General features: G+C 38.9%; 1 protein-coding gene across 2 annotated transcripts in view; it reads left to right on the plus strand.

Moving 5' to 3' along the window:
• The first annotated feature begins 7635 nt into the window (after window positions 1–7635).
• Window positions 7636–25814, plus strand: part of LOC129723539 (peroxidasin) — a 248700-nt gene continuing 230521 nt past the window's right edge. For both annotated transcript variants that reach the window (XM_055677818.1, XM_055677819.1), the window contains exon 1: window positions 7636–8827. The gene's annotated coding sequence lies outside the window, so the exon portion shown is untranslated. The remainder of the gene's footprint in view (window positions 8828–25814) is intronic.

Genomic DNA, 25814 nt, shown 5'->3' on the forward strand with positions numbered 1-25814 from the left:
AAATTATAAATTCGATTTTATAGTCCTATATTCGAAACAATAAACCATATTTCCAACCCAGCTCGGTTCAAAAGTGCTTTAGGTTGAATCAATTTAAATTATAAATGAACAACCATGTTCAGCTGGTGAACTGAGAATGTACAGTTCTATATCGCACTGTATGCGCGTTTGTACACCGAAGTAGCGCCAAATAAACATTATTCATTCAGTGGTGCTATAGATCCGACGCCATATGACATGCATAGTTAATCGTGTGAGCAATGTGATTAAAAACGATTCGCAATATGTTCGGCTCTATGATGCGGCTTGGATATGGAGAAATGTTGTTTGAAGTATACAGCTTTTTTTCGAATCTGCGAAATGAATGGATAGAACCGAACGAGGATGGAATACAAGGCGAGTGCTGAATTAAATTGGGTGACTGCATTATTAATTATCTGTTGAATGTTTATGCATTTAGGAGTTCGTTTAACTGTTGGAATCATATTGCGTTATTAACACCATCGTATGTATCGTTATAGTGTAATTAGTACTACTTTCTGAACATTATTTCGACCAATTATTTTGGCCATTATTTATAGGCGTGATGATATGTACTTAGATTCACAATTGATAAGATTTTTCACAGTCATGTCACTTAGATATACGAATTTTTCTTGGCCACAAAATAAAGCGAACAACGATAAACAATAAAGTGTAAGTCTCGACACACTGGCGTAGCGTGGTGGGGGCGGCGGGGGCGGTCCGCCACAAGACCGCCCGATTAGCATATTTGCAACTATTGTCAGCGTAATTATGGCCGAGCACTTGACGAGAAAGTGTGTGCGAATCCGGCCAAGACTTCGTAATAACTATGATGTCATAGCAAAGATCCGAGACAGCTACGCGGAAATCACCGACAACGTTGTTTATACCGTCGATATTCCAGTTGACGTTGATCTTTTGATGGCGGCTAGAAGGCTGGCAGCTTGTTGCTTGTATTGCTGATGTGGGGTGACACCCATGAGGAAAATTTTAATATGTGTCACCTTCATAAGGGTGATATCCTTGAGATTAACTATCAATTAGGTGGAGGTCGCGGTGAAACCCTCGAAAATTATATAAATTTGCTTTCAAGAGTATAATCTCAACCAATTTTTCAAAAATAGGAAGATTCAGTGCAATTGAAAACAAACGTGCTAACTCTCACAAATTTTTGATAACAAAAAGATTTCATTGCAACCTGGTAAAGGTGACACCCAGGAGGAAGGGGTGACACCCAAATTTTCCGCCCCGGGTATCACCCGGTCATGCTACGCCACTGTCTCGACATTTACGTCAAAAAGTCGTAGGTGGAAATGTGGATGTAACCCTCACTCGTTTGGCTTATATTCACACTTATGACATGTTGCCCGTGAAATGTGAAGATTAAATTTCGAAAAAAGTTTTTCAATTCTCCTAATTTCATGTGCTCCCTTGAAAGATTACCAACCGTAAAAAAATCGAAATTTTGAGCGCTTCGAGGTATGTACTTCTTAATCATGTCCGATGGAGCTGAAATTTTCTCACAAGGTTTTTAAATTTGAGATGACAACTTCCACGGCTACCGTGTATTTATCACATATATATAATATAGGTGTGCACATGCACAATGTTCACAAAAAATATTCATGGACCACCATGCGTCTCCATCAAGTACTGTAGTAACTTTTTTCAATGGAGACGCATGGTAATTCATGGTTAATTTCTATTTAAATATCTATTCATAAATCTTCGATAACCTATATTACAATCGTTTTTGTAACACTAAATGGACTCAATAACCGCTTGCTTGATGCGAATCCTATCTAATCCCCCAATTTCCTCCGATTCCGTAGTGTTACTGAATCGGTAGCCTCCTATTAAGTAAGTACCGTAATAACCCCAAGCTACGGTAAAGATGAGCGTGGCTGGCAATGATGACTGTCAGGCATACTTCATCTTAGATTGGGTCAAATGTTACTCCCAAACATTGTTCCTCAAGCAATCTGAACGGAAGTGATAGTCATCAGTCAGCAATCTACTAAAAATACGGGCCTTACGCTACATTACAACAATTTGAGGCGGTATATATCCGTAAATTCCTTAGCGATCCTTAGATGAATCTTAGAACTCTAAAGGTTTTATCGAAGGCAAATGAAATGTGAGGCTTTTCAGTGAGCTGGAAATCCAGAATTACTCCCAAATCATAAACTTGGATTACGCGCTCGATTTCTTTTTCTAGTAAAGCGTATTCTTTCTTTTCGGTAATAATGAAATAATTGAGCGTTTGACATCCATTCGGTTCTGATGACACCAATCGACAAAAATATCTTGCTGTCGTTAAAAGGAGCGACAGTCTTCAATTATATGTAGTTTGCGGTAACGAATGCAACGTCGGGATCACGTTTCAATTCGGCGTTTATGGTAACTAATAAAGTTAGGTGGTTAGGAACAATTTTTAATAAAACAGCTGGGGCCTCGCACAAAAATAGGGCCATGCTCATAAAGCAAAGGTCTAAAATGCGGTTGTTCTGGTCTTCGTCTTTTGCTTTCTTTCAGGATGTGTTCGATCCGGAGGTTTGTACAGAGCGCAGAGAGACAACGTACGATCAACAAGTTTGATCTCTGTTCAAACCAAGACTTAAATAAGCGGCATTCTCTAAAGCTTTTGCTTCGAACTTAGAATTGACAGCCACAAGACCGCCCGATTAGCATATTTGCAACTATTGTCAGCGTAGTTATGGCCGAGCACTTGACGAGAAAGTGTGCGCGAATCCGGCCAAGACTTCGTAATAACTATGATGTCATAGCAAAGATCCGAGACAGCTACGCGGAAATCACCGACAACGTTGTTTATACCGTCGATATTCCGGTTGGCGTTGATCTTTTGATGGCGGCTAGAAGGCTGACAGCTTGTTGCTTGTATTGCTGATGTGGAGTTCGAAGTGCTGAGAGTGCAGCTAGAATTCGAAGCGGCATCAGACATCGAGTGGGCCAAATCGTTGCTATACTTGTCTGCTAAACCAGTTCGGAAGACCCCCAACCCACACTTGCTCTTAGGACCGAGACGACTGCGATGAGTGCTGGCTGCGATAGGCGCGGCTGGGGCAGAGAAACCGGGGACTTCCATATAGCTTTCCATTGTAGCTGCATCGACGCGGAAATTAGGAATATTGTCTCTTGCCTGCGAGAATGCAGCACCACCAAACGAGTGTGAACGTGAAGCGCTACCGACACGCACGGAACAGGCAAAACTCGGTCTTACGGAAGAAGAAGCGCTAGCAGGAAGATCGAGATCGCAAGGCGATGGAGGACCTGTACCGAGCGAATGACGCACGAAAGTTCTAAGAGAATCTGAACAGTTCCCGCGAAGGCTATGTGCTACAAGCTGACATGTGTAGGGACCTGGACGGCAACCTTCTCACGAACAAGTGTGAGGTGATTGAAAGGGGGAAAGTACTACGATGAGCACCTCAATGGCGATGTAGCAGAGGACAACGACGGAGTGGTAGTAAATCTCGGTGTACGCGCAGATGACGACAGAATTCCAGCCCCTGACCTCCAGGAGGTTAAAGAGGAGACCGGCCGATTGAAAAAAAAAACAAAGCCGCTGGAACTGACCAACTTCCCAGCGAGCTGTCGAAACACGGTGGTGAATCACTGGCTAAGGCGTTGCTCTGGGTTATTGCCAAGATTTGGGAGAAAAAGGTAGTACCGGAGGAGTGGATGGAGGGTACAGTGCGCCCCATCTACAAAAAAAGGCGACAAGTTGGAATGCTGCAACTACCATGCAATAACCGTCTACAAGGTACTCTCTCAAATTCTGTGCCATCGATTATCACCGTTTGCGAGGGAATTCGTGGGGCAATATCAAACGGGATTTATTGGTGGCCGCGCCATCACGGATCAAATATTCGTGGTACGGCAGGTCCTACAGAAGTGCCGTGAATATAATGTGCCCACACATTATTTGTTTATCGATTTCAAATCGGCATACGACACAATCTATCGGGATCAGCTATGGCAGATTATGCACGATTACCGTTTTTTTCGGATAAACTGACACGGTTGGTCAAGTCGATGATGGATCGGGTGATGTGCGTAGTTCGAATTTCGGGGGCACTCTCGAGTCCCTTCGAATCTTACGGCAAGGTGATGTATTATCGTGCTTGTCATTCAACATCGCTTTGGAAGGTGTGATACCTAGGGTTGGTATCGACAGGAGTGGCACGATATTCAAAAGGTTTGTTCAGCTTTTTGGCTTTGCCGATGACATTGATATTGTAGCACGAACCCTTGAGAAGATGACGGAGATGTACATCAGACTGAAGGCTGAAGCCGGACGAATTGGACTGGCCATCGAAGACTCAATACACGAAAGGAAGAAGTTCCAGAGGAGACAATATAAACCTCCCGCCACGAGGTCATACTAGCGGTGATATAATCGAGTTGGTAGACGAGTTCGTGTATTACGGCTCACTGGTGACGGCTGACAACGATACCAGCAGGGAAATTCGTCGACGCCTTATGACAGGAAGTCGTGCCTACTTTGGACTCCGGAAGAAGCTCCGCTCGAATAAAATCCGCTACCGCACCATCGGCAAAACTACGGCCACGAAACCTAGACCATGCTTGTGGAAGACCAACGCGCCCTCGGGGTTTTCGAACGGAAGGTGCTGCAGATGAGAGATGAATCATGGCGGAGGCGGATGTTGCATCAGCTGTTGGGAGAAATACTCATCGTTCAATCGGCGAAAATCGGGAGACTACGTACTGTGGTTCCCCCATAGGTCATAAAGGCAAAAATCAAATTTCATAATTTTGGTATTTCCTTCACCTAAGAGGCATCCTTCGTAGTCTGAAGCTAACAATGGCATCAATTATTGTATTTTATTACGAAGGAATTGTTAACTGTGAGGCATGGAAGTGCGCATAGTATTCACTTTCAAACAGTTGTAAAAAGTGTATTGGTTTAAGTGCCATTTCACCCCTTTTCAGTGAAATTAAGTATTCCAACGAGGTTTTTTGATATGGAGGTCCAAAACCAAAGAATGTGAAGCCTTTTCAAGTAGTTTCAAGAATATTGTATTGTGTTGTTAACGACTGAGCCAACGGTAAAATAGATAGATTTTGATATAAATAGATATAACCAATGCCTACCCAGCTGGTCCCGAGGTACGATGCTGGCCTAACAAGCCAGTCGTCGTAGGTTCGAGTCCTGACTCGGGAGAGACTGTTAGTGTCAGAAGGATCGTAGCGCTAGCCCCGCAATTGTCCTGTACACTTAACGGTTGGCTGCGAAGTCTGTGTATAGTAAACAGAAGGTCAAGTTCCGAATCGGAATGTAGCACCAAGGCTAGATATCACCAATGTATTTTCATATGTCAATTCAACATTGTTCTTAAGCGAATTTAGGTAAGTGCAATGCATTAAAATGTTCGTTAGTTAACCACCATATGTCCAAAACACAATTTGGCTGCCGAGACCTGCCGACTGGTTTGTGAGAAGTGAATACAAATTGGTTATTTTTGGGTTGTTTTCTTCGTTTTTGAGTGTTTCATTTGCGGTAATATTTTTCAACCCCTTTTCGACGAATACCGTTCAATGTCAACATATTTATAGGTTCATTGCTCAGATGAACATTTTCATACAAGCATGCGGACAAAAATATTTCCAGCATTTTTTCAACACTTCCGGTATTTTTTCTACTTGTTATGATCAAAACAAATTACTTTAGATTATTTGTGACTGTAATGTGGTCAAATTCTAATAAAGGCGTGTGTTTTTTATGAAAAGTGGAAATTATACATAGATTTGTTCGGAATCTAGTCCCTCTTCCCCTTTAAGTGACTGCCCTTCTATTTCTCATTTGGTGAGTATAGATCGAGGCTTTCCGGAGATATGGTAGAATATGTATTTATGTGCTTCAGTTTTGCTCGCAGTTGCCGAGGTTGGTCATCAGCCAAAAAATAGACTTATAATTTTCTATTTGCCTGTTAGGGTGTCCAGTGTAAAAATAGGGTGACAATATATTTGATATTTTGTATTTCCTAGTGGGACCAAGCATTTTTTAAACATTTCAAATAACTTGGTCGCAGGTGGTCACAGCAAAACTCTTCAGAACTTGTTACCTTTGTTAAATACCTAAACCTTGAAAATAAATATTTTTTTAGATTTTGTATATTTCCTATGAAAACCACAATGTTCAAAACGGTTTTAAATGCTTGGTCGCAGCTAGACTCTTTTGAAATTATGAGTAGGCACCCTAAACTTGAAATAAACAAAACCCAGCCCTGGAGCTCCTGTTAGTAAAAAGATGCCACTTTTCCGATTTTTGTCCGCTTGAAATTCTATAGTGCGACGACTTTGAGCGACAATAAGCTCTAAAGGACGCTGAATAGGGAGACCGAAGGAAAATTGTTTACATCGCTGCGTGCGCCTGGCCGGGAGGCCTAAGACGCATTGTTTTGGCCGGATCTGGCGTCGGCCCATTACTCGAAGCGATCGATGAAGCGGTTGACTACGCTTATTTAAAAAAAAATGCTGGAAGAATTCGAAATTAAAAACTGGAGAAAACTGGATGCAAGAATTTAAAGCTTCTACAGAAATTAGTTCGATTTTCGGTTGAAAATGTTGCGTAAATAATACATATATACATATATTGCATCGTACTTTGCATGTTAACTAGAAAATGCGACTTGACTTCGATTCGAACCAGAAAACCGAAGGCCATGAATGCATGAAATACTAAAAGGATTATACATTTGAGGGAAATGAATTCAATAAATGTGGTGATGAACAGAAAGCTGGATAAAAAAAACTGCAGATATTCAACATTTAGCTGTTTCGCTGGTTTGCCCAAAAAAACTGGAGATATCCAGGAAAAACTTGAACGAGTTGCCCGCCTCATCTCTTGCAATAGATCTCTGTGGAGTTTTGAAATTGTAACCGAAATTATTGAGCACGGTGTGCCTGGATGTCTCCTTACAATATATACCTGCAAGATGTGTAAACTACAATAACGATTACAGGTGTGAACCTAGATTTTTTAAAATCTTGTTTGTTATATTCCTAAATTCCAAAAAGCATATTCTATTCAACTAACTACTATAAAATAACAACAGTTCAGAAAATTAAAACGAAAATCATAGATATTTGATATTATAATAGGTATAAAGAAAAATAAAGCTTAATTGGTGTGCTAACATTCTGCTGTTTGCTTTTCCTGTTTATTGGAGACAGACTGGTTTGTTGGATCAGCATCGTACCTGGAGTTCAGCGGGTGGCAGCATTGAAAGTTTTCGCCGTTGGCTAGATTTTTCAATAGTCTACACTCACCTTTCCAATGCGACCCCTAAACTTTACCCTGCAACTGCCGCGTGGGAAGTGAACATAGTGCACACAGGAAAAGGAACAAGCATCTCTCATTTCTGTTTAGATCCTGCGACAGCGACGCATCGTACATCTCACAGAGTTCTCTCACTGTTGCATCCGGTTTCGTTTTTAATCTCAACACGATATCGGTGTGGGTTTCGCTCATGGTGAGTGCAAGAATAGTGGTACTCTCTCGCGATTGTAGTACATATTATGACCGCTCCGCTAGAATCACATAGACACAAGAGATATCATCCAGCATCCATGCTATCCGGCAGTCTTTCGTGGACCGGTATTCGAGTTGGACGTTTTCTTCAATGAACAGTCGCGTGGTTGATACGGATTCCATTCAGTCAGACAGTTACAATTGTTGAAGGGTGGCGCGGCCAACCACCCACTTGGGCTGATACCCTTTGGTTTACCGGTGGTATGGGAAGTTTGTCTGATTGTGACGGGACCTAGACGATACGTGTCGAAAAGACGTCGTTGGGGAGGTTCTTGTGGTAGGTTGTGTGGAAATTAAATAAATAATTCACTCTCGGTGTCTTGTGACTAATTAATTGTAGTGATTCTCCTGGAATTGGATGAAGTGTGACACTGTACACACTGATAGGCAAACACGCTCTCGTCATTATTTTAAGTTTGTGGATTGTGGGGACTTTTTCAATTAGGAAGCTGAATTCATGACGCTCGAACTTCGTGTATCTGTATAAACTTGTACATGCGTGTATCGAGAGCATAGTTTCAACTGCTTTCGTTTTATCGTGGTGTTAAAACTTAAATTCGAATCATTAGTGTCAAGTACAGATCTTCTTATCTCGGACTTCCGCTGGCGTGGTGCAGAATATTTCTTATAAGGCGCAGTGGAGAATTTTTTTATGAGGCGCTTGTGAGGAATTGAGACGGCAGAAAAATTCCCGCGTAGTGCAGACAAACAAATTGAGAGAATTTAATTCTACTTAGACCCTGTGACTGAAAGAAAAGAAGTCTGCCACAGACACAAGCTGAAGCGGCATAATATTTCAAGTTTATGCTACTTTTATCGTGCTTGCGGGTTGTATCTCTGTGAAAGAAAACAACACATAAGGATAAATAAGGGCAAAACTGGCCGCTTGGAAAAAATAGAGCGTTGCCGTTGCTTAAAGTGATTATTGTGCGGAAGTGAAATAGTGAAAAGCGGAAACACAAAAGCCTATAGGCGGTATTGTGCACCATTCTTCCGACCGGTAGAAACGCAGTTATTTTTCGTGGTGTATAAATGTTTTAGGGATTTACTGAATCCACAATCGTCCGGGAAAAGACAACTGCCGGCAAATTTCGGCTCTCGGTCGTTGCATTTTTTTCGCAGTCTGTTGATTCGATCCCGCCCTACAGTGCATTGTGGTAATACTGCAGTGGAAGATTTTCGTGTTACAGACAGAAAGACAGCAAGGAAAATATTAATACAATTAAGGTAGGTACGGTTGAATTTGCTGCTATGATATGTGAGAATTCGTTGTTATCATTCTGTTTAAATTTTCAATACCTAGAACCCAACGAGCCTGAGGCCCCTAGGATATGTTTGTCCATATATATTTTTAACTAATTTTCATCTGAAAACATGCTTCAAATCAAAATTGCTGAAAGCTACGGCTGAATGATGACTCAATAATACAAGACTTGTTTTGTCCTACAATTTTACGTGTTGTTTCTCTTTCACTCCAGTGTTTTGACGCTAAGCAATTACTTTTGCAATTTCATGATGATAATAGAATGATGGCAAAATGTGAAAAGCGCTAATGAATTTTGAATGCATTATTATATTACAAAAACAGACAGCATGTTAGATTGATATCCTGTTTCCAACAAAGCTGTACAACATTATGATCAACATCTGAAAATCGGAAAATGTACATAAAAAAAAGAATATTTTTGAGGAAAGAAAACGTGAATTTTTATTTGCTCATATTTTTTTTTGTGTTTTACTAAATTGCTTCTATCATACTGTTCTTCGGTTCAAAATTTCGTTTATTGCTCTTGCTTTTTTTTGTTGAGCCGAAGCAGATCGATTCTTTATTTTAGTATTCTCTCGTAGCTTTTGCTAATACTGTGTATTTAAAATGCCCAAATTATTCGCAACAAAATTTGCGTCAATAAAAATGGTGATCGATTGTCGCAAACGTATAAGATGAAACTAGAACATTATTGAAGACATAATTTCAAAATTATTCATTATATATTCATTATACGAAAATTATTACTATACTTTATCGTATCAAACCGCATGTTTTTTCATTTGTATAACTCCTAGTTATCCACAAAAATTTTCAAAAGAAGTTTCGTGGTAATATAATTAAATCCAGGTCAAAAAGTGTTCAAAAAAATTAAACATATCATCTAAAGAAACTAAATGATTATCCTTGAACGAAGGTTTTTTTTATCTTGCGGTCGTGATTCTAGAACCTGTAACCGTAAACTATCCATTTCCTGCAAAGTCTGTGCCAGATAAACAAAAAATTTCAGTGCAACAACTCAAAAACATTCGCAACACTTAGTAAAAATGAGAGTCTAGGTTTGATTAAGTTCTAGTGTTGTTATTTTCGTCTGTTGTTTGAACAATTTACTCGAATATCCGTAATAAGCTAAATAATAATAGCTAAATAGTAATAGCTAAATATTTAATCATTCATTTTCTTCGCTGAGCGAAAATAAGCCAAATAAATAAATTAGACGGATGCGCCTAGCCTCGATAGCTCTACACCGGTACTGTTGAGATTCGTTTACCTACTTTCCGTCGGTTGAGGGTTATGCTTGCTGTACGAGACGTGGGTGGAGTGTATAATTTAGAAGTACAGCATGTACACAGGCTGTTTGTTCCCGAATGTTGGAAATCTGATAGCGGACATATTTTCCCTGCTGGTTTTTATGAATAATCCAACCATTGTCAGGTGAGCTTCATCGTGGCTTTAGGATTTGTCATACAGTGTAATTCCGTGAAACTTTTTCTATATTTTCTATATTTAGATCAGTGCAGCAGGACGGAAAGTGATTAATGATACATGTATATATGTAATGCTTTTCTTGTCGCTTTCATGGTTTAACTTACGAACAACTTAAAAGATGAAATCGAATAAATTTTCTTCATATGAATAAGTAGGTAGCAGTGAATATTTGTAAATAACTATACAAAAATGCAACAAATGCTTAAAAATATTTTCTAATAAACTAAACTAAATTGACAGTCTCAATTGTTTTAGTCTTTTCTACAAAAAAAAAAATCGTTTCTTCAGATGGACTTTGTGTTTGTGGAATGTAACTAAGAGAGCATTATTCAAACTTTCTCCGCGGCTTATTTTCACTTCGACCTTTTGTTTTCAACGGTTAGTATGTAATTCCTCAGATTACAAAGCTGATTCATATTAACTGTTGCTGCTGCTTTTGTCGTATTACAGTACGTAATCAGCCATTACGCCTGCACGGCTAGTTGATCTGGTACGAGGATAGAACTCTACCACATGAAGCAGAACACCAATGACATATGTGATAGCAAGGGGACATTTGAATCTAACTACAGAGTGCATAATAAATCACGAATAATAACAGTGCCGCTCCTTTTGATCGTAGAGAGCCGTACCGGGGTACCGGTAGCCATATGCAACGGCTGCCGTCGAATAATCAACACTAAGGATTTGCAACTGTTGCATGTGATACTTTATTATGTTTCTACCAACCAATCTAATCTTTCTAGTGAATTACCCTATAATTTCTTATATCTATGTCTAAGAGGATTCCGGCTAAAATGAAAATAGAATGCAAACAAGCCTTCTCAAGAAACAATAGCTCTATCTTTTTGAAATACACAGAAAATTCCTTCCCTCTGTTGTTTCCCTCTGTTGAAAGGAATGCATCAGATTGCATCTTGCCGTGAAATGTCTGGAACACTAAGCTAAGAGTGCCAGGCAAACTTGGCTGTATCTGTTCCTGAGCTCTGCTCGGGAATAAAAACTATGCAAATGAAATTCCGAGTTTGGATGCTCTTAGAATTTAATTACAAAGAAAGTGTTTATAAAGAAAATTTAATTACTCTAAGCCTTCAGCATGTCGGTTTCGCTGCTTCCCAGCTTGTCCCACTCATGTGGATGAACTAAAATCTCCGAGTTTCCCGCTTGGCTAACAATGGAATTTTGGTGACGTTGAAAGCGTCATATGCTATCCGCGAAATATTCAGAGAAACCTTTTACTGCGAAAATCTTTTTACCCCGGCGTTTAGGCGACTAACGAGACGCGACATAATGTGGCGTACCGGGCTCGCACGATAGAACACGGGTAAAGCACACTTTTTCTAGAAGTATCGTTTTTTCAACTTTTTTTTTAAAATGATACGGGTTTACCACAACAATATAGTTATTCATTATATGGATTCTTTGGGTTGGGGTAAAAGAATAAGGCCGTTAAACATTAAATTGTATTGTGTTAAGTCAAATAAATGTTATGTGAACAAAAAAAAAAAATATACCGAGCAATCTAGGGAAGTCACCCATTTTAGGATCAGTGGAGTAGAGATATTCAGCATCAATACCTTAGTTAAAGTAATTGGTATCCATAACCAACTTTTTTGCCTTTCTCCTAGAAAGGTACAGTAAGGTCGCTTTTTACGCGTTTTTTTTTAAGCGGGTTGCTTTCCTCCATTACTCAAAAACGGTACAAGATATCGGCCTCATTTCAATCACGTTTTCCGTTTTAGGCCACGAGTGATCATATATCAGTTTTTAAAAATTTCACAACTTTTGGTGTAAATACTCAAAATTAAAAATATTGCATTTTAGTCTCTAGATTGGCCACTATCATATTCAAACGAGGTTTGAACGTTTTGGGACGGTTTTCTTTGTTATATTTGCAACTGAAAAAAGTCGTTTTTACGCGGGCCCATACAAATTTGGAACGCATCCCCCGCGTAAAAAGCGACCTTAGTGTATGGCAATCACTGGCAGAACCAAAGGTATGAAAGTGCTCCAAAGGGCCCAATGGCATATATCACTCGACTCAGCTCGACAAGCTGAGCATCTTCTGTATGTGTATGTATGTATGTGTGTGTGTGTGTGTGTGTGTGTGTGTGTGTGTGTGTGTGTGTGTGTGTGTGTGTGTGTGTAGGTGTGTGTGTATGTCGATTTTCTCAGAGATGGCTGGACCGATTTTCATTAAATTATTCTCAAATGAAAGGTCTAGTTGCCCCATAAGACCTTATTAAATTTTGTTGTCATCGGATTTCTAGTTTGTGTGTTATTTATCAAAATGTGAATATCACGAAAGTTCATTATCTCAGAAACTATACAACCGATTTTAACAAAATTGATTTTAAATGAACGGGCTACCAAAAAACCCTTAGTTTTGAATTTTATAAAGATTGGACATGTGGTTTAAAAGTTATGGAAAGAAAAGTGTTCTGGAGACTATTTAATCTCACTCATGTTTCTCAGAGATGGCTGAACCTATTTTCATAAAATCAGTGTCATATGGAAGGTCTAGTTGCCCCATAAGACCCTATTGATTTTTTTTTGTAATCGGACTATAACTTAGTCTGTTATGTTTAAAAATGTGAAATCCAGCTATTAAAAGCAACATATTCCGAAGACTACTTAAACTCACTAACTTTTCTCAGAGATGGCTTAACCGATTTCCACATAATTAGTGTCAAATTAAAGGTCTAGTTGCTTCATAACACTGTATTGAATTTCATTGTAATCGGATTGTAATTTCGTCTGTAATGTATCAAAATGTGAAAATCACGAAACTTCATTATCGCAGAAACTACCCAACCGATTTGAACAATATTGATATCAGATGAACGGGGTGTTTTAGGGTAAACTGATGAATTATAATGATTGAACACGTGATTCCAAAGTTTGGCTGCCCTATAGGTTCCCATTATTATGTATTATGTTATGTATTAAATTGTAAAAATAACGAAAGTCTATTATCTCAAGGATTTCACGACTTATTGCAACATAACTAGTGTCATACGAACGAGTCAACTCTCAAATTTACAAATAACAAACTTCATAACAATTTGATATGTTGGTCAATAGTTATGGAAAGAAAAGAAATAGTTATGGAAAGAAAGAAATTTAAAACTATACCTGCTTTGATCAAAATATAAGGCCTCAACATAATTAAATGTGGTATTGTACTTTTTGAACATTCTCGGTATTGCTCGTGACTAAAGTGTTCGAAATTAGGAGTCCTTTCTCTTATTTCGGTATTTTTTATGCACTAGCATTATGTAAAATTTCATATTTTATACTTCAATTATTACTTCAGAAACAAAATCAAAATTTTGGAACCCAAAGAGTGAATTTATTGGATTGAAGTGTTCACGTAAATCTATTTTAACGAATAATAAGTTTAAATGAGAAGGGCTGGGTCTGACCGCTACACAGTGCACAATGGTCTAAACTCGGAAAATCGTGATCGTTTTAGATTTGATCAATATTTCACGATTTTATGTACCCAGTGTTTTCAGCAAGTTTATTCAATATAACAAGCCCTATCTTTTAGCGTTTTCGGTTTTTTGATCAATCCCCCTAGTAGTTAGATATAAAAACTATTTTTTTTAATTTTCCAAATACCAGATTGCTTTCTTCAGCAAAGTTGTAGGAAAATCTATAAGAAAAAGAATTGCTGAACACTGCAATCTTCTATCTATACGTTTGATATGACGAAATAGAGTTTCACGAGGAACACTCCTCAAAATTAGTTTTTCGTCCATAACTTTTTCTGTAATCGTCGAAAGAATTCAAGATGTTCTAAGATTTTGTTCATTCTGCCAAACCTCGCATTTTTGTAGAATATATTGGTTTGATATTTTTATTTGTTGTGAAGATATTTCTAGTTTTTTGCTGAAAATAACCATATTTTGAGTCCGTATTTCTCCGAAGGTTGCAGATAGCAGCAAACCAGACTGTATGCATTTGAAAGTTTGTCAAAAGAACTGCATTACTCAAAGGAGTTCAGCTGTTTCTAGTTGTATCCAACCGAGTACTGAAATAAAGGAAAACACCCCTCAAAATTAGTTTTTTGTCCATAACTTTTTTTGTAATCGTTTCATTTCGAATTGTTTCAAGATGTTCTAAGTTTTTGTTCATTCTGCTGAACCTTACACTTTTGTAGAATATATTGGTTTGATATTTTCATTTGTTGTAAAGATATTTCTAGTTTTTTGCTGAAAGAGGGTAAAAACTAGGTTCTGCCTTTCTCCTAGAAAGGTATAGCAATCACTGCAAAAACTAAAGGTATGTGTGTGTAACGCTCTCCCAATCTCACTCGTATTTCTCAGAGACGGCTGGACCGATTTCCATGAAATCAATTGCAATGGAAGGTCTGGTTGCCCCATAAGACCCTATTGAATTTTATTGCGATCGGATTTTCAGTTTAGAGGTTATGTTTCAAAATGTAAAAATTACGAAACATCATTATCTCAGAAACTACACAACCGGTTTAAAAAAAAAAATGGTTTTAAATGAACGGGCTATCAAAAAAACCCTTAACTTTTGAAATTCATAGAGATTAGACATGTGGTTTAAAAGTTATTAACAGAAATGTGTTCTGGAGAGTGTTTAATCTCACTCATGTTTCTCAGAGATGGCTGGACCGATTTTCGTAAAATCAGTGTCATATGGAAGGTCTAGTTGCCCCATAAGACCCTATTGATTTTGTTTGCAATCGGGCTTTTACTTTGCCTGTTATGTTTTAAAATGTGAAATCCAGATTTTAAAAGAAACATATTCCGAAGACTACTCAAACTCACTCACTTTTCTCAGGGATGGCTGAACCGATTTCCACAAAATTCGTGTCAAATAAAAGGTCTAGCAGCCTCATAACACTGTATTGAATTTCACTGTAATCGGTCTGTGGTATCAAATTAACGGGCTAGTTAAAGGTTTACTGATGAAATATGATGATTGAACATGTGGTTCAAAAGTTGTGAAAAGAATGGCATATTTGAAAGAGAAGAAAAATCCTACTATAAATAATCGAATCTAAAATGATATTCAATCGAATGATATATAATCGAGTCCAACCTAAATATGAGCACAGTGACGTTTCGATTGTACCACGATCAAAAACAAATTTGGTGTCATATATTTGAAACATATTTATTTCATGTTATTTGTATGTGTTAATGTATCCAGCATAATCAATAACTATAAACAGATGATAATTCATATGGTTTAGCCATATTCCATACAGTCGTGAGTATTTCCCGAACTAGTTGTTAGGCACGTTTTATGGTTATTGATTATGTGGGATGTTCATATGTGTTTGAATGTTATGTTTTAAATGTTAGGTGTGGCTTCACTGTTGGCTATCAAAAATTTGTTATTTAGGATGAAAAATAAATCTAGCAAATGTTATCAAGGTGTTTTTTTTTCTGAAAATTGAAGTGTTCGTGTGAATTTTTTTTAGCAAATAAAAAGTTTGAATGAGAAAGGTTGGGTCTGACCGCTAGGTGGATTAATTTAGGTTTTGCCTTTCTCCTAGAAAGGTATAGCAATCACTTGCAAAACCGAAAGTATAAAAGTGCTCCAAAGGGCCAAATGGCATATATCACTCGACTCAGCTCGACAAGCTGAGCATTTTCTGTATGATGGCTGGACCGATTTTCATGAAATTAATTGCAAATGAAAGGTCTTGTTGTCCCATAAGACCCTATTAAATTTTATTGTAATCGGATTTTTAGTTCAGAGGTTATGTATCAAAATGTAAAAATCATGAAACATCACAATCTCAAAAACTACACAACCGATTTGAACAAAATTGGTATCAAATGAACGGGCTACCTGAAATACCCTTAACTTTTGAGTTTTATAAAGATTGAACTTGTGGTTCAAAAGCTATGAAAAGAAACGTGTTCTGAAGACTGTTTAATCTCACTCATGTTTCTCAGAGATGGCTGGACCGATTTTCATAAAACCAGTGTCAAATGGAAGGTCTAGTTGCCCCATATGACCCTATTGATTTGTTTTGCAATCGGACTATTACTTTGCCTGTTATGTTTAAAAATGTGAAATTCAGCTATGAATAGGAACATATTCCGAAGACTACTTGGACTCACTCAATTTTCTCAGAGATGGCTGACCCGATTTCCACAAAATTAGTGTCAAATGAAAAGTCTGGCTGCCTCATAACACCCTATTGAATTTTACTGTAATCGAACTGTAACTTCGTCTGTAATGTACCGAAATGTGAAATTCACGAAACTTCATTATCTCAGAAACTACACAACCGATTTGATAAATATTATTATCAGATGACCGGACTAGTTAAGCGTTAACTGATGAATTATGATTGAACATGTGGTTTCAAAATTTGGCTGCCTTATACGTTCCCATTTTATTTGATTATAATCGAACTTAAGCAACTGTTATGTATTAAATTGTTAATAAAACAACGAAAGTCTATTATCTCAAAGATTACATGACTTATTTGAACATAACTAGTGTCTCACGAAGGAAAAACATTCTCACACCAAATTTGGTTGTATTTTCTTGATTGGTTCTTGAGTTGTGCGAAAATTGTGTTTCATTTGCATGGGACCCCTCTCTCATAGCAGCGGGAGGGGTGTCAAACCATTATGCACATATTTGTTACCTCTAAAAATATTCACCTGCCAAATTTGGTTCCATTCAGTTGGTTAGTTCTCAGGATGTGCAGAAATCTGTGTTTCATTTGTATGGCACCCGTCCCTTCCAAAAAAGGAGGGGTGTCAAAACATCATGGACATATTTTTTACCACTAAAAACATTTATCTGCCAAATTTGGTTCCATTTAGTTGATTAGTTCTCGAGATGTGCAGAAGTTTGTGTTTCATTTGTATGGAACCCCTCCCTTCCAGAAGAAGGAGGGGTCTCAAACTATCATAGGAACCTTTATCTGCACCAAAAACCCCTACATACATATTTTCACGTCGATCGGTTCGGTAGTTTTCGAGCCTATATGAATCAGACAGCCAGACAGACAAACAGACCGGACTGCATTTGTATATGTATAGATTACAACATCAATTTTTTAAAACCTTAAGTGTGAATATACATTTATTGGATTGAAGCGTTCATGTTAATCTATTTTTACAAATAATAAGTTTGAATGAGAAAGGCTGGGTCTGACCGCTAGGTGGATTAATTTAGGTTTTTGTTATGAACACAACTCATCAGCAGAAAGTCGTAGACTAGCAAAACCACCAGCGTTTGGAAGTTCTATTGTTATACTTTCATATGCTGACTTCCGAATCTGCATCCAACTGCCCCTAAGAAAGACACAGAGATTTGAAAGATGGCAAAAAAAAAATAAAAAATAGTCCATAACTCATAGTTTTTTAAACAATACGAATATATTATCTTCCAGACAATTGTGTATATTGATGCTACTAACAACTTTGTAGAACATAGTGAGTGCCTAGAAAATAGAAAAAAATATTTTTGATTGAAAAATGTGTTTTGACAGGTCTTTTTTTTTAATAATAACTGTCTGAGTCGATTTGAGTAAGAGATACGAATTTCGTGTCTTCGGCAAAATTAGTCGTATTGGTTTTACCTATAACTCTACCAAAGACACCAACCCTGTATCTTGATGAAACAAAAAAAAAAGGATTCTGCATCTCCCTTTTAGGTAGATTAATCACAAATCTCATAGCACCAAAAGATACAGGGGGTCATATCTATCAATTTTGCTGGAGACCTCAAAATTCTATACCCAGCGTACGAGGAGTTATCAATTAAGCGTGTCAAAATGGACTTTTAAACCACTGTACGCTAGGTGGATTAGTTTGGGTTTTTTTTTTATTAAAAAAACTGGTTTTGAGTTTAATGTTGATTATAAAAATTTATCTCGAAACTTTTTGTTTTCTAGTGCGGGTTGTGGGGTGAAATACTCAGGCCACAGACATACAGACGTGACTTTTCGATGAAAAATCTTCGTCCTTATTCGAAACGTTACACTCATGCGCCACCATGTGAGCTTATTGCCTACTAACTTATTTTCGTAAAACGGTTTTTGTCTTCGATAACGAATGTGCACGCTTGCTTATAGCGACACTAGCGGTATTATTGCCCACTAAGCAAAATTTCAAAATTTCAAAATTTCAGTCATACGTCTATGTTATTTGATGTAAAAGTTTGTGAAACCGTATACACAAAACAAAGCAAATTATAAAATTATTTTAAATACTCTAGGTAATTTATCCATTCGTTGTTTTGCTTTCGTTTCGATTAGACGCAAATTGTTTATCTCCGTGTGATTCGCAAAATAACAATACACGAGTTATCGTACGGGTGTTTTTTTTTCGATTATTTCTTGTGCTGTGCGATAACAGTAGTCTGCAATATATCGGCAGAAACATCTTCTGCACACTGGTAGGGGCAGGCTACCCCGCCAGTGATCTGATACGCAGCTGATATATTAGCAAGAACAATTCTCCCGCACCGCTGTTACCCCGCTAGCAGCACGGACCACCATACGATCGAGCGAGTGGAAGTCAACTACAAGTGGCATCTACAAGGTCGCGTGTAAGATACGGCCACTGTGTCACAACACGAAGCTGGATCGTCATTGTTTGTTCTGCGGAGACATTCGATTGATCCTACTATCAGCCGTGAGGTCGTGACTTAGACGTTCGGTGAAGTATTCACTTTAGATTTTTTATCATTATTATTAATATATTACTATCGATATTATTATTATTAATATTATTATAATTGTTATTATTATTGTAATTATTATTGTAATTATTATTATTATAATTATTATTATTATTATTATTAATATTATTACTATTGTTATTAGTATTAATATTACTGTCTTTTTTTATTTTGATCCATTGTAGTTTGAAAAATCAACTACTTGTTCCCCCCCCACATTCGAATATTTTTCGTTTGTGTGCGGTAGAGCGTAACGCTACCGCAAAATGGACGACATGCAGGTGCAACTTTTCCTGGATGTGGAAACAAATGGGGAAGAAATTGAAATTTCCCCCAGCAGTTCTCCCTTACCTTCCCCTGTACCACCCCCGCTACCTAGCCCCGTACCAAGGGTACCGGAAATACGGGTAAAAGCTTACCTAGATGCCGCTAGCGGTCCCTAGGTTGTTTACTTCCGGCCCATAAAAAAACCTTTGAATATAATTCAAATAGGCAAAGACCTGGCAAAACAGTTTTCGGCCGTAACCGAGATTACGAAGGTTAGACCGAACAAACTGCGAGTTGTCGTAAGTAGCTTGAAGCAAGCAAACGAAATTGCTAGCTACGAGCTCTTTACAAGGAAGTACCGCGTGTACATCCCTGCCAAGGACGTGGAGATCGACGGTGTGGTTACCGAAGGAAGCCTCACGGTCGATGACATTTTGCGTCACGGGGTTGGCTGCTTCAAGAACCCCCTGATTCAAGATGTAAAGATACTGGATGTCAAGCAATTGCATTCAGTATCCATCGAAGAAGGGAAGAAGAAATTCCTCCCTTCGGACTCCTTCCGTGTAACATTCGCCGGATCCGCACTGCTGAACTACATCTCTTTGGACAGGGTTCGTCTGCCTGTACGCATGTTCGTACCGCGGGTCATGCATTGCCAAACCTGCAAGAAGTTAGGTCATACAGCCACCTACTGCTGCAACAAGGCACGCTGCAGCAAGTGCGGAGGCAATCGTGCTGAGACCGCTTGCAGTGAGGATACTGAAAAGTGTCTTTACTGCGAGGGAACTCGGCATGACCTTTCGGCGTGTCCCGCGTACAAACAGCGCGAGGAAAAAATTAAGCGTTCCCTTAAGGAACGATCAAAGCGCTCTTTTGCAGAAATGCTTAAGAGGGCTGAGCCACCCTCGACAGGAAACATCTTTTCCTTTTTGCCAACCGATGAGGGTACATCTGACGATCCCGTCGAAGGGTGTTCTTATGCCTTGCCAGAGGGATCTAGGGAGAGGAGAATGCTCAACTCTCCTAATCTTTCTCGCAAAGGTCGTAAGATAACCCCTAGCGGAATGACCAATAAGACAACACAAAAAGGAAGCGGTGAAGAAAAACCGAAGCAAGTACCACCCGGTTTTAATATCAAATCAAACCAGGAGTACCCACCGCTTCCTGGGGCACCAAAAACCCCTCGTGCACCCATTTCTCGATCAGAAGACATAAAAGAAACAGGGTTCATAAAATTCTCTGATATTGTGGACTGGATATTTAAAACTTTCAACATGCCAGATCCCCTTCAAAACATTCTTCTTGCCCTTCTCCCAACAGTGAAAACCTTTTTGAAGCAACTCACAGCAACTTGGCCCCTCATTTCAGCTATCGTATCTTTCGATGACTAATACGTCGAAAGAGGTTAGGTATTTTGTCACTGTGTTACAGTGGAACTGCAGAAGTATCATCTCCAAATTCGATTTATTTTCACATTTGATAAACACATACAATTGTGATGCGTTCGCGCTCTGTGAAACTTTTCTCAATTCAAATGACCAACTTAATTTCCACGATTTCAACATCATTCGTCGAGATCGAGACTCACACGGTGGTGGGGTACTTTTAGGGATCAAAAAGTGCTATTCTTTTTTCAGAATCGACCTCCCCTCGATTCGAATATTGAACGGAAAAGACCTTTGCCTTGTTTCGTTATATATGCCCCCATCCGCGCGGATTGAACAGAAGCAACTCCTTGATATAGCAGAATTGCTTCCCGCACCTTTTTGATTTTGGGAGATTTTAACTCTCACTGTTCGCTATGGGGGTCGCTGTACGACGACAACCGGTCTTCTTTAATCTGTAACTTGATCGACGACTTCAATATGACACTTTTGAATACTGGGGAAGCGACACGTGTACCTAATCCTCCAGCACGTGAAAGCGTGCTTGACCTATCCCTCTGCTCGACATCACTAGCGTAAGATTGCCAGTGGAAAGTAATCAACGATCCCCACGGTAGTGATCATCTTCCAATCGTTATATCAATTGCTAATGGTTCAACTCCCCCGAACCCAATCAATATTTTCTACGACCTTTCACGTAATATTGATTGGAAGCGTTATGAGTCTATTATAGCGGAATCTATCGAGACTCACGAGGAACTTCCTCCGGAGGAAGAATACGCGTTCTTAGCTGGCTTGATAATCGACGCCGCGACTCAAGCTCAGACGAAACCGATACCCGGGGTAACGATTAGACAGCGCCCACCCAACAAATGGTGGGACAAAGAGTGCTCTGAGCTGTACGCGCGAAGGTCCGCGGGTATAAGGACTACCGGGAGTACGGCACTGTCAACCTACTTCGAAAGTACGAGGCACTGGGCAGGCAGATGAAGAGCTTAGTAAAGGCGAAAAAACGCGGGTACTGGCGACGGTTCGTAAACGCGTTGTCGAGGGAAACAGCGATGAGCACTCTTTGGGATACCGCCAGGCGCATGCGGAACCGTGACGTTTCGAATGAGAGTGAGGAGTATTAAGATCGCTGGATACTCGATTTTGCCAAAAAGGTATGTCCGGACTCTGTACCGGAACAGAAAACCTTTCGCGACGCGTTTTTAGTAACTACGGAAGAGCCCCCATTTTCGATGTTGGAATTTTCAATGGCTCTCCTGTCGTGCAACAATAAAGCTCCAGGGTTAGATGGAATGAAATTCAACCTGTTGAAGAATCTACCCGACTCTGCAAAAAGACGCTTGTTGAATTTGTTCAACAAGTTTCTTGAGCTAAATATTGTTCCGCATGACTGGAGGGAGGTAAAAGTCATTGCTATTCGGAAACCCGGGAAACCTGCCTCTGATCACAATTCATATAGGCCGATTGCGATGCTCTCTTGCCTCCGGAAATTAATGGAGAAAACGATCCTCTTACGGTTAGACAAAGCGCGAAACTTCATTCGCAGGGACTTTCACTGAATTTGAATAACTTTTCGCTCAATTTGTTGTCAGAAAAGCATATGTATTTCTCACGTGGTGATTCGACGACTTCCCGAGTTAGTTACATGGGCCTTCCCCAGAGCTCATGTTTAAGCCCTCCCTTATATAATTTTTACGTCAATGACATCGATAAATGTCTTGCAAATTCGTGCACGCTACGGCAACTTGCAGACGATAGCGTTGTATCCATTACTGGAAGCGAGGCTAACGATCTGCAAGGACCATTGCAAGATACCTTAGAAAATTTGTCTGGATGGGCTCTTAAGCTGGGTATCGAATTCTCTCCGGAGAAAACTGAGGTGGTCGTTTTTTCTAGGAAGCATAACCCAGCTCAGCTGCAGCTCCTACTGACGGGTAAAACGATCTCTCAGGTTTTAGTCGCTAAATATCTCGGGGTCTGGTTCGACTCTAAATGCATCTGGGCTTGCCATATTAGGTATCTGACACGAAAATGCCAACAGAGGATTAATTTTCTTCGTACGATTACCGGAACCTGGTGGGGAGCCCACCCAGGAGACCTTCTAAGGCTTTACCAAACAACGATATTATCTGTAATTGAGTACGGGTGTTTCTGCTTCCGCTCCGCAGCAAACACACATTTGATCAAACTGGAACGAATACAATATCGTTGTTTGCGTATTGCCTTAGCTTGCATGCAGTCGACCCATACGATGAGTCTTGAAGTGCTAGCGGGTATTCTTCCGTTGAAACATCGTTTTTGGAATCTCTCTTACCGGTTGCTAATTCGATGCACAGTTATGAACCCATTAGTAATTGAAAATTTCGAGAGGTTGGTCGACCTTCAATCTCAATCCAGATTTATGACTTTATATTTTGACTATATGGCTCAAGATATTAATCCTTCTTCATATGATTCCTCCAATGTCGCACTTTTAGATACCTCTAATAATCCTATATTCTTCGACACCACCATGAAACAAGACATTTCTGGTATCCCGGATCAATTGCGACCCCAAGAGATCCCTAAAAATTTTTCCAATAAGTTTAAACATGTTAGTTATGATAAAAGGTTTTACACTGACGGATCTAATCTAGATGAGTCCACTGGCTTCGGTGTTTTCCACGAAAATTTTTACCGCCTCCTACAAACTCGATGCTCCTGCTTCCGTGTACGTCGCAGAACTTGCTGCCATTCAGTACTCTCTTGGGATCATCGAAACCCTGCCCATAGACCACTACTTCATCTTCACAGACAGTCTCAGTGCCATTGAGGCTCTGCGATCGATGAAGACTGTGAAGCACACCCCGTATTTCCTGGGGAAAATACGGCGGTTTTTAAGTGCTTTAACAGATAAAAATTACCGGGTTACCTTAGCGTGGGTCCCTTCTCATTGTTCCATACCGGGCAATGAAAAGGCTGACGCTTTAGCTAAGGTGGGTGCTATTGATGGCGATATTTATGTAAGACCAATTGTTTATGATGAATTTTATAGCATTTTGCGTCAGAGAACACTCAACAGTTGGCAATCATCATGGAACTCAGATGAACTGGGACGGTGGCTACATTCCATTTTTCCTAAGGTATCGAGGAAAGCATGGTTCAAGGGGTTGGATGTAGGTCGGGACTTCATTCGCGTGATGTCCAGACTTATGTCCAATCACTATACGTTAAACACGCATCTCTTTCGTATAGGGCTTGTAGACAGTAATCACTGCGTTTGTGGCGATGGCTACCATGACATCGAGCATGTTGTTTGGTCGTGTACCGAATACTGTGGTGTTAGGTCTGAGCTTATAGATTCCCTTCGGGCCCGAGGAAAACAACCGAACGTACCCGTTAGAGACATTCTGGGAAGCGGTGATCTCTAGTACATGACACAGCTATACGGGTTTATAAAAAATGCTGGCATTAAAATTTGATTTCTTTTATCTATTTGATAGAATACAATTTCTGTCACAAACTGAAAGGGCATGATACACCCGCCTGGAGACACTAAAACGAAGACTCGGCATCTCTATGTTTACGCAGACACCTCAGACCAAAACTGCTCAAACAGAACATCACTGGTTAGCCACGTACAAATGAATACATTCTGTAATATAAAATAGTTAAAAACAAAATTTTAACACCCCTCCTCTCACCTTAAATCCCCACTAGCTCGTAGTCGGCCGCGAGAATAAAAAAAGGCCTCCCTCTTTTCCCTGCTAATTTAGAATTTAAAAAAAAAGTACTTGGCTCAGTTACACATAAATTGTATCGTGCCGTGTCAAATAAACTATTTAAAAACTAAGCAAAATTTCGAAATATTCGTTATTTTTCTGGTCGATGAAATCGTCATCAAGTGGCATGTCTTTTGTCTGTGCTCAGGTGATATCCATTACGTACGTCGCAGTTTTCCAAACCAATTTTGTATTTTTCATGTGATGTCACGCATTTTCTTATCCCCACCTCCCCCTTCTTCTCCACTTTATAATCGTCTTAGTTTTCCTAATCCCTTTTCCATTCAAAATACGTTACGTACTTTATGGGTACCGCGTTACCAATAAAATTGGCATCTTTGTTTTTTTTTAGAAAGGTTCTTTAGGCGTGTCGAGCTTATGCTGAGAACCTTTATAATTATATATTTCATTTTATTTGCGGTTTCTTTCGGGGTACAGAGGTACTTCCGTGTTCTTCTGCAGGCTAATTTGAAATCATTTTTCATAAACATTGAGGCACTTTCAACTAAGCCCTTTGTCTTTTATCTTCTTCATCTATGGACCTACGCTAGCTAAATTTGGAATCAAGTTCTGCCTCGCTCTTTTCTTTCAATCAGAAGCGTTTTTTTATACCATTTGGCTAAATTTGAACCATTTTCTTCTTAGCCTTTTCTTCTCGTTAAAATAACGTTATTATTTTGAACCACATTTAGGATCATTTTCCATTTTCCTAATTTTTCTTCTGCATTCTAAGCGTTTCAAGTTAGTTTGGAATACAATAGGGTCTGTTTTTATGCGGCTGATTGTATCGCGTTGAATAAAATTAGCGTATAAAACAACGTATTTAAAAACGTACTTAAAAAAACGAGTAAAAAAACTATTAATAAATAGATTCGATTGAAAATAATAATACGTAAAGTAAATTATATTTGAAAAATTTATAAAAATGGGGACAAAACACACAAAATGCGTTTATAATGTATTTAAAGTGAAAATTCATTAAAAATCAAGGCAATAACTGTTTCATAATTATTTTGTTATATTTCTAAGCTTTAGCATTCGTTTCTATACAATTATAAATGTTTTTTTGTTCCTTTTTACCAAATCCACAGAAACATTTATCACATAGAAAAAAAAAACAAAAAATATTATTTCCATGAACAAACGGGTAATTTTTTAATTTATTTCACTTAATTTACTTTTTATTAGATTTACTTATTTGATACCGCGAACAGCATAATTTTCCAAGCCCCGTTAAAATAATCTGCGTTATTTAGAAAATCGCGTGAATTTATCCGCGTTATTGTAAAAAATCGCGCGAAAAAGACGCTTAAAAAAGACCCCAGTGCCCAGTGACCCCAGTGTCG

This window comes from Wyeomyia smithii, chromosome 2 (assembly GCF_029784165.1).
Source record: "Wyeomyia smithii strain HCP4-BCI-WySm-NY-G18 chromosome 2, ASM2978416v1, whole genome shotgun sequence".
In the NCBI taxonomy this organism is placed as follows: Eukaryota; Metazoa; Arthropoda; class Insecta; order Diptera; family Culicidae; genus Wyeomyia; species Wyeomyia smithii.